The sequence below is a fragment of the Hyperolius riggenbachi genome, chromosome 2, assembly GCF_040937935.1.
Source record: "Hyperolius riggenbachi isolate aHypRig1 chromosome 2, aHypRig1.pri, whole genome shotgun sequence".
NCBI classification, from domain to species: domain Eukaryota; kingdom Metazoa; phylum Chordata; class Amphibia; order Anura; family Hyperoliidae; genus Hyperolius; species Hyperolius riggenbachi.
Window position 1 is genome coordinate 460,852,795 of NC_090647.1, and position 11,423 is coordinate 460,864,217.

The 11,423-nt window shown below is 39.3% G+C and overlaps 1 long non-coding RNA gene across 1 annotated transcript in view; it reads left to right on the forward strand.

Moving 5' to 3' along the window:
• The window catches only part of LOC137547014 (uncharacterized), a 90,219-nt gene extending 79,329 nt beyond the window's left edge, over positions 1 to 10,890 (forward strand). The window contains exons 2-3 of the long non-coding RNA XR_011026437.1: positions 7,251 to 7,371; positions 10,813 to 10,890. This is a non-coding gene — a long non-coding RNA (uncharacterized lncRNA). The remainder of the gene's footprint in view (positions 1 to 7,250; positions 7,372 to 10,812) is intronic.
• The last annotated feature ends 533 nt before the right edge of the window (positions 10,891 to 11,423 follow it).

Sequence of the window (11,423 nt, forward strand, 5' to 3'; positions counted from 1 at the left end):
TAAACTAGTCAAATACTGCTTTACCCAGCCAAATGAGGCTTCAGAAGTCTTCAGGGAGCCCGAGTGCTCCTGAAGAAGGGTGGTCCTGTACTGCGCCTGCGCAAGCATGCTCTCTTGCATGCTCACGCCTGTGCAGTATGGAGCTGCACGTCTTTGGGAGCACACGGCTCCCGAAGACTTCCGAATACCCTTTCAGCGGGGGATTGAATTGGGGGGGGGGGGGGGGAGAGCCAGCACAGGATAGAGAGCACCGAGAGAGGAGACAGAAGGCTCTATACAACCTAGAGCCTTCCCTCTCCTTAGGTATTTGCTTCATTTTAAAAAAAAATGCGGTTCCCATTCACTTTAAAGCCATAAGAAAGCTCCTATATGTCCCATTGGCGCTAGCTATCTATTTTCCACAAGTAAAGAAGCAAAATAAATAGTCTGCGTTACTGAACACACATTTCAGCCCTATACATGAGAGACCTGATTCTGCAGATACACAGCGAATGCAGCTTACTAGCTCTAATATCAAAGGATCAGTCTTGTATGATGGATAAAGAAAGCTTACGCATAAATCTCTACCAAATTGCCTATGGGACGAAGCTGGGTATATCAGCTAACTGTATAATTTAAAAGAAAAATATGTATATTTACATTCCAAAATTCTTATCCAAAGGGGAAAGAATGTGATCATGAGAACATACAAATGATGTGACAGTAAAAATGCTAGGCTATGACTAGTACAATCATTTAACACAGCACAATGCTATTATTAGAGTGGCAAAGAATTGTGAACTTCATTAATTAAATAAAGGAAACTTGGACTTAAAGAGGAACTCCAGTGTAAATAATGTAATAAAAAAGTGCTTCATTTTTACAATAATTATGTATAAATGATTTAGCCAGTGTTTGCCCATTGTAAAATATTTTAAATACTTGATTTACATTCTGACATTTATTACATGGGGACATTTTTACTGTTGGCAGGTGATGTTACTGTTGTGGCAGGTGATTTTACTGTTGGCAGGTGAATAGCTGTTTACAGCTGTTTCCAACTGCCAAAAAAGCATGCAGCATCCTTTTTTGGCAGTTGGAAACAGCTGTAAACAGCTATTTCCCACAATGCAGCAAGGTTCACAGACAGGAAACTGCTAAGAGTACATACTCAGAGTTTCTTGTGTGAGGGGTTTCACACCAATATCAGCCATACAGCACCCCCTGATGGTCTGTTTGTGAAAAGGAATAGATTTCTCATGTAAAAGGGGGTATCAGCTACTGATTGGGATAAAGTTCAATTCTTGGTCGGAGTTTCTCTTTAAAGCATGCTTCAGATTAATGTAACACTGCATCATGGAGTTACAGTTATGCTTAGCACAGTATATTTCCACTGCCATTCCTTTCCCATAGATGATGCCATCATGGTAGCTGCCATCTTGCTTGAAGTGTCAGTTCTTTGTGCAGCAGCCTGAAAAAACCCCTATGAAATATTGCAAAGTTAACTCATCTTGTCACATGAAGCAGATGTCAGTCATAGAGAAGTCTTTTTTATCATTTATTTATATAGAGGAAGTCTGGGAAAAAGCTAAAACGGTTGTAACAGAATTTGAGTGCATATACTGAGAACTGCCTCTTTTTAACCAGCGCATACTTTGTATGAAGTTTTTGTTTTTTTACTTTCAGAAGTTTTTTTCCCCCCCCTTAGTCTATAGTTGAGATGTTCATATGCAAATTTCTTTCATAACACAAGATATAGAAGCAATATTTTTTGTTTATCAAGAGATAATAGGGTATATTCACTAAATAATGGTAAAATCACACAAGGTGATGCTGGTTTCGGAACTTTTGGTCTGGTGCCTGGATTCTTTCCACCTCTAATGCTCTATTGATTGCTACTAGGGATGATCAATGAGATGCAAATACATCTGAGTTAATGCAAATGTATGAAAACTTTTATGCAAATATATGCAGTTTGAAAATGGACCTATCAATTTAAACCCAGGTTGCCACAACCAGCCTCTGTGCCCTACTAACTTTATTAAATCCCACCTCGAGTTCTCTTTAAGGCGTAAGTGGTAATCAGTACCTTTACCACTAAATTCATTTGTTCGGCAAACTTTAGAACCATTGGAGCAGATTTATCAAAGTCAGTGAAGGTGAACTGGAGAAAGTCTGTACCGAAGTGGAGCAGATGTTCAAAGCCGCCAATCAGAATCCCTGATCTGGACATGTGCTCCATTTTTACACCAATTCTGCTTCAGGTTTCCTTGCTCTGGTTTTGATAAGTCCGTCCCTATACCTTCTCCTACATAGCAACACATGCATCTCATATTTGTGTTAGAAAAGCACAACACAACTGAGCAATACTCTTTTCTTAGGCTTGAAATGCATTAACCTTTATATTCGTAACACGATCAGAGAAAGCTTTTACTTATAAATAGCTGCTAAAGACTCAAAATGTTACACTCCTGAACTGATCTATAAGAGCGTGCACAGAAAGTTTAAGAACGGCCGCCAATTCTTTTGGTCATTTAATAGGGAGGTTTTGCTTTGATCTCTTTGATATTCTTCACTTCCCATTCAGCGCGGTCTGCAAGCAGGAAGCCAAAGACATGAAGCCTTTGCATTCTATTCATATTTTTGCAAAAATGGTGATGGTTCTATTTTAATAAAAGTGACAGTTAACTATTGCAGTAAGGATAACAAAGACAACCGCTGCGGCCCAAAGAGAAGCTTTTATCGCATTATGTTGAGAATATGTAATATGGCCAGTGTCACAAGAAATAAAATTAATGGCACCTAGGGCCTTTTAACAAGAAGTTATTGCTACAGTTGTCATTCTAATGTACGGAATCCCACGGTGAGCATTTGATGGAAATGACTGAAAACTCCAGATGCATAAACACAAGCAAAATGCGGTTATTTGAATGGTCTCTGTGACATCTAAAGGCTCAGATCACAGAAACCAGAAAAGTTCTACGTCTAGCTTGTATTATACAGTAAAAATATCTTATCTCCTGGCTTTCCTTTTAATCCTTTTGGAGGCTTGATGAGTGCGAAATTATTCATTTAAATACCACTGCCACCAGCTTTTAACTATAATATAATGATAATTAAGCTTTTTTTTCTAAGCACGGTTTGGTGCTGATGCAGCTGCCTGAAGCCTTGACATTTATTGAGTGCAAAGTAGTCATTTATTGTCCTTAGTGTACTCAAAAGTCATCTTCATTATCCAGTGAATCTGAAATACAGAACAAATATATCAACCACTGAGACTCTATACAGTCTCGGATATGAGAGTGCCTTAATTAAACGCACTTTCTGAATGCAAGGAGATGGAGATATGTTTCCCTTTGGCATTCTTACTCTTATATTGACTGTGTTCGCTTTTATATTAATTCCTTTATTGTCAATTCATCGACTGACAACCAACGTACAAAGCTGTCTCTGTCGTTACTGGATATTCCTGTTGATGTTGCTTGTCATATCAATTAACACGATGCAGTTATTTTAATTAAACTAAGTAGCCTTGGAAATCCCATGAGCCTTTGGGGGAGGAAGAGAAAGAACTCATACCAGGAAACCTTGAAGCTCATAAAAGGTTTGTAAAAGGTCTGATGAGTGTTTCTATAGAGAATAAAAAATCAGCTTGGCTCAAAATGAAACAAATATACATGAACACATATTAGATAAGGTTTCACATACCTCTCATAAAGTGTTTGTATTTATAGAGGAATAGGATTAGTCAGATAGATATAGAAGGCAACGCAGGGAAGTATCAAATATTTAGTACTAAACATTTCGTCTTGTGCGCTTATTTTCACCAGCATATATTGTGTATGTCTGAACATTCGCTGCCCTCAAGTTAATCTTCAAAGACCTCTGCAAGGATTTATAGAAGTCCATTATTACTGCAGAAGTCTTTTCAGGCCCTTCTTTTCCCATAAACTGGCCACATAATGAGGACAACCCTGACTTGACGACCAGGAATAAAAATCAAAGATGTGGATGATATAAAGCCTTGTACTTCAGCAAGGATTTCCTTGAAACATGACCTGTTATTTGTTCCTGCTCAGGTACCTTGAAATCCAATAAACGACAAAGATATAAGAAATCAAGCAACTCGTAAATGTCTAATACATGAAATACTTTATGTCAAGAGATTAGTAATGCTGTTTGTAAATGTGAATGTACAAGTACATTCAGTAAAGGGCAGCTTTACATTAACTGATGGCCAGCATAGTACAATACTCTATAGGGATAATGTCTTCAATATGCAGATGCAGTCATTGGATAAGAATGGATCACATACTTTTTCAAAAATAAGTCAGTATACATGTACACAAAGCACGTACATTATGAAAACCAAAAGAAACGGGCATATTTCCCTTCAACAACTTATGGTGCTCTATGCAATAATTGTCCTGTGCCTTAGTTGCACAATAGTCTCATAAAATGTCCATCTAAGAAGATTTATCCAGGGGAAACAAACCACAAACTAAACACTAGGATGAACTATCACAAGTTTAACTTGAACCATCACAAGTTTAACATCAGTGAGCATCATAGGGATGTCCCAATGTGACAGCAATTCTCCAAATCCAGCAACAGCATGCAGCATATGAAAGTTCTTCTGCTCAAAGGAATTTCAGATCTGGATGATCAAGGAAAATTTCAAAATACAAATTTATGAAAACATTTAATATGCTGAAAGAGGGCACGGATCTTGAAGTTGGCATCCTTGTAGAATAATTTAGTTTGAATTTACTGACTTTATCTATCTGGACTCCTGATGTTCTAGGAGATACTTCTGTAACCATAACCAACATATTTCCAGCTCATTTACACTTTCTGTAATTAGAGTGGGCATATGCATACAAGAGAGGCAGGGGCGTAGCAATAGGGGTAGCAGCGGTAGCGACCGCATCGGGGCCCTTGGACCAGAGGGGCCCCAAAGGGCCCTCCCTCAATTGCAGTATTAGCGCTCTATTGGTCCTGTGCTGGTAATAATCACTTCTATAGACACTTTGAATAGTGGTAATCATTAACAAACTGTTCCCCATCCCCTTCTTGCACCTCTGACACTGTAGTTGCCATTGGCAGGTTTTGGTGCGCCATATCAATTGTTATGTATAGAGTGCTTGGGGGGCCCCATTGTAAAACTTGCATCGGGGCCCACAGCTCCAAAGCTACGCCACTGAAGAGAGGAAAAAGTTCCTTGAAAACAGAACCAGTCTGGTATGAAAATAAGCAGTACATTTGTATTAAATTATTTAATCACATATAAAAACAATAAAAATCGCCGTTGATGAGGGTCAAGGATGGCTATAATTATGTATAAATATCAATAATATAGGTGAATGTCATAAAACCAACTCCCGAACAGCATGTCTATACAGTATGACCAATAATGGACCAACAGTAATAAACCACTACACAATTCCACATAATAAAGTGCATAACAGCCAATGGAAAAGATAAAATGCAATTGTAAAAATGTTATGCAATGTTACATGCTGGCAAATTCCATATAAACCAATTCATAGTGCAATATCTGTAATAAACAGAAAAAATGCCAGCCTGCAAATACATGAAAGCATGGACCTCCAAGCAATAAATAATGAGGAGCTGAATGAACCCGGTGAAGTAGTAAGTACTGAAAAAAGTGCATATTTGAAGGAGGCCGAAGAGAAGAAAAAGCCACCCAGAGCCTTGATGCACGTTGCGGAACACCCTCCACTTTTTAGAGAGGTTCTCTATGGTGAAATGCAATCCAGCCACGCACGGCTTCAAAACAGTAGCACAAAAAAGTCTGCTCCACCAAGCTTTTTACAAATCCTGTGTACCCTATTGGTCCCTTGTGCTGGGTAGACCTTTATTGGAAAACCACAGCAGGCCAGAGACAGGTTTCTCTTGGCAACTTTAGTTATTTTTAACTTTTCTGTTTAGTACATCATGGCAGTCTGAGCTGACAAACACACACACAATTTGGCCCCCTATCGACACCCCTGTCTGGACGTGTTGTCCAAGGATTTTGGGAACCACCCCACCCTGCTATTGAGAATTCCCACTAGAACCAGCCCCAGTCATTTTTTTCTAAACTTGCAAAAAATTCCTGAGGAGAGCTTGAGGGTAATAACGTGAACTGTCACCCTTAAAGGGGAGCCTACTCTGCAACTTCTCCAATTTTTTAAGGGGGGATAAGGGAATCATATGTGGTTGTTGGATAGGTGTAGACCTTTATGCGGTGTGGCTGGATAGTGAACTGGTTAAGGGCTCTGCCTCTGACATGGGAGACCAGGGTTCGAATCTTGGCTCTGCCTGTTCAGTAAGCTAGCACCTATTCAGCAAGAACCTTAGGCAAGTCTCCCTAACACTGCTACTGCCTATAGAGCGCGTCCTAGTGGCTGCAGCTCTGGCGCTTTGAGTCCGCCAGGAGAAAAGCGCAATATAAGTGTTTGTCTTTGTCTTTTTTTGTCTTTTTGTTTATATGGAATTTTTGAATTAAGAGAGAACTGTTAAGTAGACTACCTTGGCTTTTTAGTTTTTGTATTTTTTTCCAAACAACAAGTAAAGATTTCAGCCTCGTTCACATTAGGCAACGCATATGAGCGTGCGTTTAGGACACAACAAGCCCAATTGCACTGCCATCTGCGTTGCTGTGCCTTGCGCTGCTGATCCCATTCATTACAGTGAATGGGAATAACGTTGCACTTTGCCAAAAATACGTACTGCTGCACAGCATGCATAGTCTGAACGCCAAAAGTGCTGTCTCTGGTGTTCTTGCTGATCACACACAATACGCGCTGCCGAAATGCACTTGGCAGCGCGTATAGTGTGGCAGAGGAGGCAGGAAAACAAAGGAAGACCGGCACTGCTGAAAGCTGTATTTAATGAAGATTCGTTGATTGTAGTGCATATATACACATGCAGTAAAACAGGCAACTTGCACTGCAGGTAGAAAAAAAAAGTATAAAATAACAGGTGGGATACCTTATGGTGCGGTGGGTGCTGGGTGGTTTAAGCCTGAGGGCCGTTTCGTGCATGTCTGCGCATCTACGGAGGCTGCGTATAGTGTGAATAAGGCATTAGGTTTCTTTACCATAATGACAGTGATCTAGCTTGACCTTAAAGAGGAACTATACTGAATATAACTTAATAAATAAAGTTGCTTATTGTTAATAATATTTATGTATAACATATTCTCTTTTCTTTCTCTAATTTCTCTTTTCTCTTTATTTCTTCCTTTCTTTTTCCCTTTCTCATAGCCATCAAATGAGTGTTAAAACATACATGATAAATGACATTAAAACATGACGGAGAAGATATGCTGTTTGTGAGAGCTTCTTTGATAACTACGCTAATGGCCAATACTTCCTGTAACTACAGGTAACAGCTCTAACCTTACTGATATTACAACTACGTGTATGATATTAATAACGCTGCCTTTTTATTGCCGTGTATGCTGTGTGGCGCCAGTTGTGATCTGTATATTTTTCTTCTTGTTTTGTTTTTTTGTCTTAAAAAAACAAACAAATATGTCAGTAAAATTGATCTGTTAAAAAAATGTGTCCCAGGTGGCGATATCTTTACTGCTGACAAGATGCATAACTGCGGAATGTCTATTTTATGTGTATTCTGAAGTGAGCAGAAACAACACCTGGGCCCATATGCAATTAACATTTTCCCGAGTTTTCTGCTAGGAGATAATTTTTCCTCTTCTATTTAACAGTGGTTGCCTAACAGTGGTTGCTTAAGATCAATCAATGTGTATAAGAAGTTGTTGGGTCTAATTTCCCCATAATTGAAAATACTACATCATATTGGCACTCCTGTTTTTTTTTTCTGTCTCCCTTTTCTTCCCGGTCACTGAAGTTCAATATTGAATCTCGGCACACCGGCCACCTCACACCAGGCAGTATATTTAAAGTTAACTGAAACGCTGTGAGGAAGGGGGAGCTATGCACCCTAAGAAGAAAACACAGAGACAACAGGAGCCCAAATGGTGCAGTACATCACAAAGTGTCTAAAAATGAAAATTAGGTGAAATGAACACTTACAAATGGTGTTTGCAAAGGGAGCACCCAAACACTGGAAGTAGGTGGAGATGCACAAACTCGACTCCACTTGGGTGACCAGAGAGGGTGGTGATGGTCACACTCTTAAAAAACAGCAGTAAGGTCCTGATACGTGGCACCAGCCATGTCACTCATGACCAGACTTAACCCTCACAAGGAAGGAAACAAGCACAAAATGGAGTAAGAGGCACCCAGGAGTCTATAAAACTGAGTTAAAAACAAAGGAGAAAAAGAGAAGGTGGCTCACCTCAATAATATATATATATATATATATATATATATATATATATATATATATATATATATATATATATATATATTTAATTAGCACATGCGACATGTTTTGTGAGTCGCTGCCCACTTCCTCTGGCCAATCAATAAGAGTGCTGAAGGGTTTCAAAAGTCAATTGCAGAGTACACCTCCAGGCGCTCTGCACCTGGCTTTTGAAACCCTTTGGCACTTTATTTAGCCTTAAGAAGTGGGCAGAGACCCACAAAACGCATTGCCTGTGCTTATGAAAAAAAAAAAAAATAAAAAAAAAAAAAATATATATATATATATATATATATATATATATATATATATATATATATATAGTGTGTTGCAAAAGTATTCGGCCCCCTTAACGTTTTCCACATTTGTCATATTACTGCCACAAACATGAATCAATTTTATTGGAATTCCACATGAAAGACCAATACAAAGTGGTGTACACGTGAGAAGTACAACGAAAATAATACATGGTTCCAAACATTTTTTACAAATACATAACTGCAAAGTGGTGTGTGCATAATTATTCAGCCCCCTTTGATCTGAGTGCAGTCAGTTGCCTATAGACATTGCCTGATGAGTGCTAATGACTAAATAGAGTGCACCTGTGTGTAATCTAATGTCAGTACAAGTACAGCTACTCTGTGAGGGCCTCAGAGGTTGTCTAAGAGAATATTGGGAGCAACAACACCGTGAAGTCCAAAGAACACACAAGACAGGTCCAAGACAGGTCAGGGATCAAGTTATTGAGAATTTTAAAGCAGGCTTAGGCTACAAAAAGATTTCCGAAGCCTTGAACATCCCAAGGAGCACTGTTCAAGCGATCATTCAGAAATGGAAGGAGTATGGCACAATTGTAAACCTACCAAGACAAGGCCATCCACCTAAACTCACAGGCCGAACAAGGAAAGCGCTGATCAGAAATGCAGTCAAGAGGCCCATGGTGACTCTGGACGAGCTGCAGAGATCTACAGCTCAGGTGGGAGACTCTGTCTATAGGACAACTATTAGTCATGCACTGTACAAAGTTGCCCTTTATGGAAGAGTGGCAAGAAGAAAGGCATTGTTAACAGAAAGCATAAGAAGTCCCATTTGCAGTGTGCCACAAGCCATGTGGGGGACACAGCAATCATGTGGAAGCAGGTGCTCTGGTCAGATGAGACCAAAATGGAACTTATTGGCCAAAATGCAAAACGCTATGTGTGGCAGAAAACTAACACTGCACATCACTCTGAACACACCATCCCCACTGTCAAATATGGTGGTGGCAGCATCATGCTCGGGGGTGCATCTCTTCAGCAGGGACAGGGAAGCTGGTCAGAGTTGATGGGAAGATGGATGGAGCCAAATACAGGGCAAACTTGGAAGAAAATCTCTTGGAGACTGCAAAAGACTTGAGACTAGGGCGGAGGTATACCTTCCAGCAGGACAATGACCCTAAACATAAAGCCAGGGCAACAATGGAATGGTTTAAAACAAAACATACCTATATGTTAGAATGGCCCAGTCAAAGTCCAGATCTAAATCCAATCGAGAATCTGTGGCAAGATCTGAAAACTGCTGTTCACAAACGCTGTCCATCTAATCTGACTGAGCTGGAGCTGTTTTGCAAAGAAGAATGGGCAAGGATTTCAGTCTCTAGATGGGCAAAGCTGGTAGAGACATACCCTAAAAGACTGGCAGCTGTAATTGCAGCAAAAGGTGGTTCTACAAAGTATTGACTCAGGGGGCCGAATAATTACGCACACCCCACTTTGCAGTTATTTATTTGTAAAAAATGTTTGGATTGATGTATGATTTTCGTTCCACTTCTCATGTGTACACCACTTTGTATTGGTCTTTCATGTGGAATTCCAATAAAATTGATGCATGTTTGTGGCAGTAATGTGACAAAATGTGGAAAACTTCAAGGGGGCTGAATACTTTTGCAACCCACTGTATATATATATATATATATATATATATATATATATATATATATATATATATATATATATATATATATATATGAATTTGCCATTATTGAGGTAAGTCACCTCCCCTTTATTCTCTTTTATATTTTTTACTCAGTTTCATACACTCCTGGATGCCTCTTGCTCCCTTTGTGAACTGAAATGCTGCACAGCAGGATCTATCTTCATTTGTCTATCTTCTCTCCTGTCCTGCAAGGTCCTATAATGACAGCTTGATCAAAAGGTGTCACATAATGCATATGACTAGGTGGCCTATGCCTAGATGCGTCCCTGAGTTTTGATACAAATAGATAAAGGTAGTGCAGCGACAGACATACACTAACACAAAACTCTGTTTTGGGCTTCTGAATATAATGAACTTTGAATATTAGAATAACATAGACTCTCTCAACTGCAGCCTACTGATTTCAAGCATAATGTTTGCATTATGAAACTTATTTTAGTTCTCTATTTATCATTTTACAATATTCTTTAGTTTTTTTTCTACTCACATTTTCATCTTGGCTAGCTCAGCACAGAAGCTCTTTTCTTTGGTGCTGATGGCAGGTGATCAAAGCTCACAAAGAGAAGCAACATTTGTTACTGGAATGAGTAAGTAAAGTTATTATGATCAAGGCATACGCTTATTTAGAAATCAGAGAGCTGTAATTGTAGTTACTCTCTAAATGAAGGTCACAAATATTTTCAGTCAATTTACATTATTATTAGTATTATTATCATCTTTAATATTTACAGACTTTGAAGAGGAACTGTAATGACATCTAGTAGAATGCCGTAAAGTATTCAGGATGCCCACTTTTATGTTAATTGGCCTGAATTCAGCTTCAGAAACGCTTCCTATATCTATATATTGCTGTATATTGTTGTGTAGCCCCGCCCTCCAAGTCCTGTCAAGCTTAGCCTCATTAGCTATGCACCATTTCCCTCCATTAACCCATAAACCCCCACCAAAATCACACCTTAAGTATGCTAGCTTGCAAAGCTGTCACTTCCCCTACTCAGCGGAGTTAGCCACAAGTGTCCCTTAACGTCCTTGGCGGTAACCTTGGCCGCGCAGGAGGTTTTCTCCGGCCCTGCTGGGCCAATTTGTTTAATTTTTTTTTTGCTGCACGCAGCTAG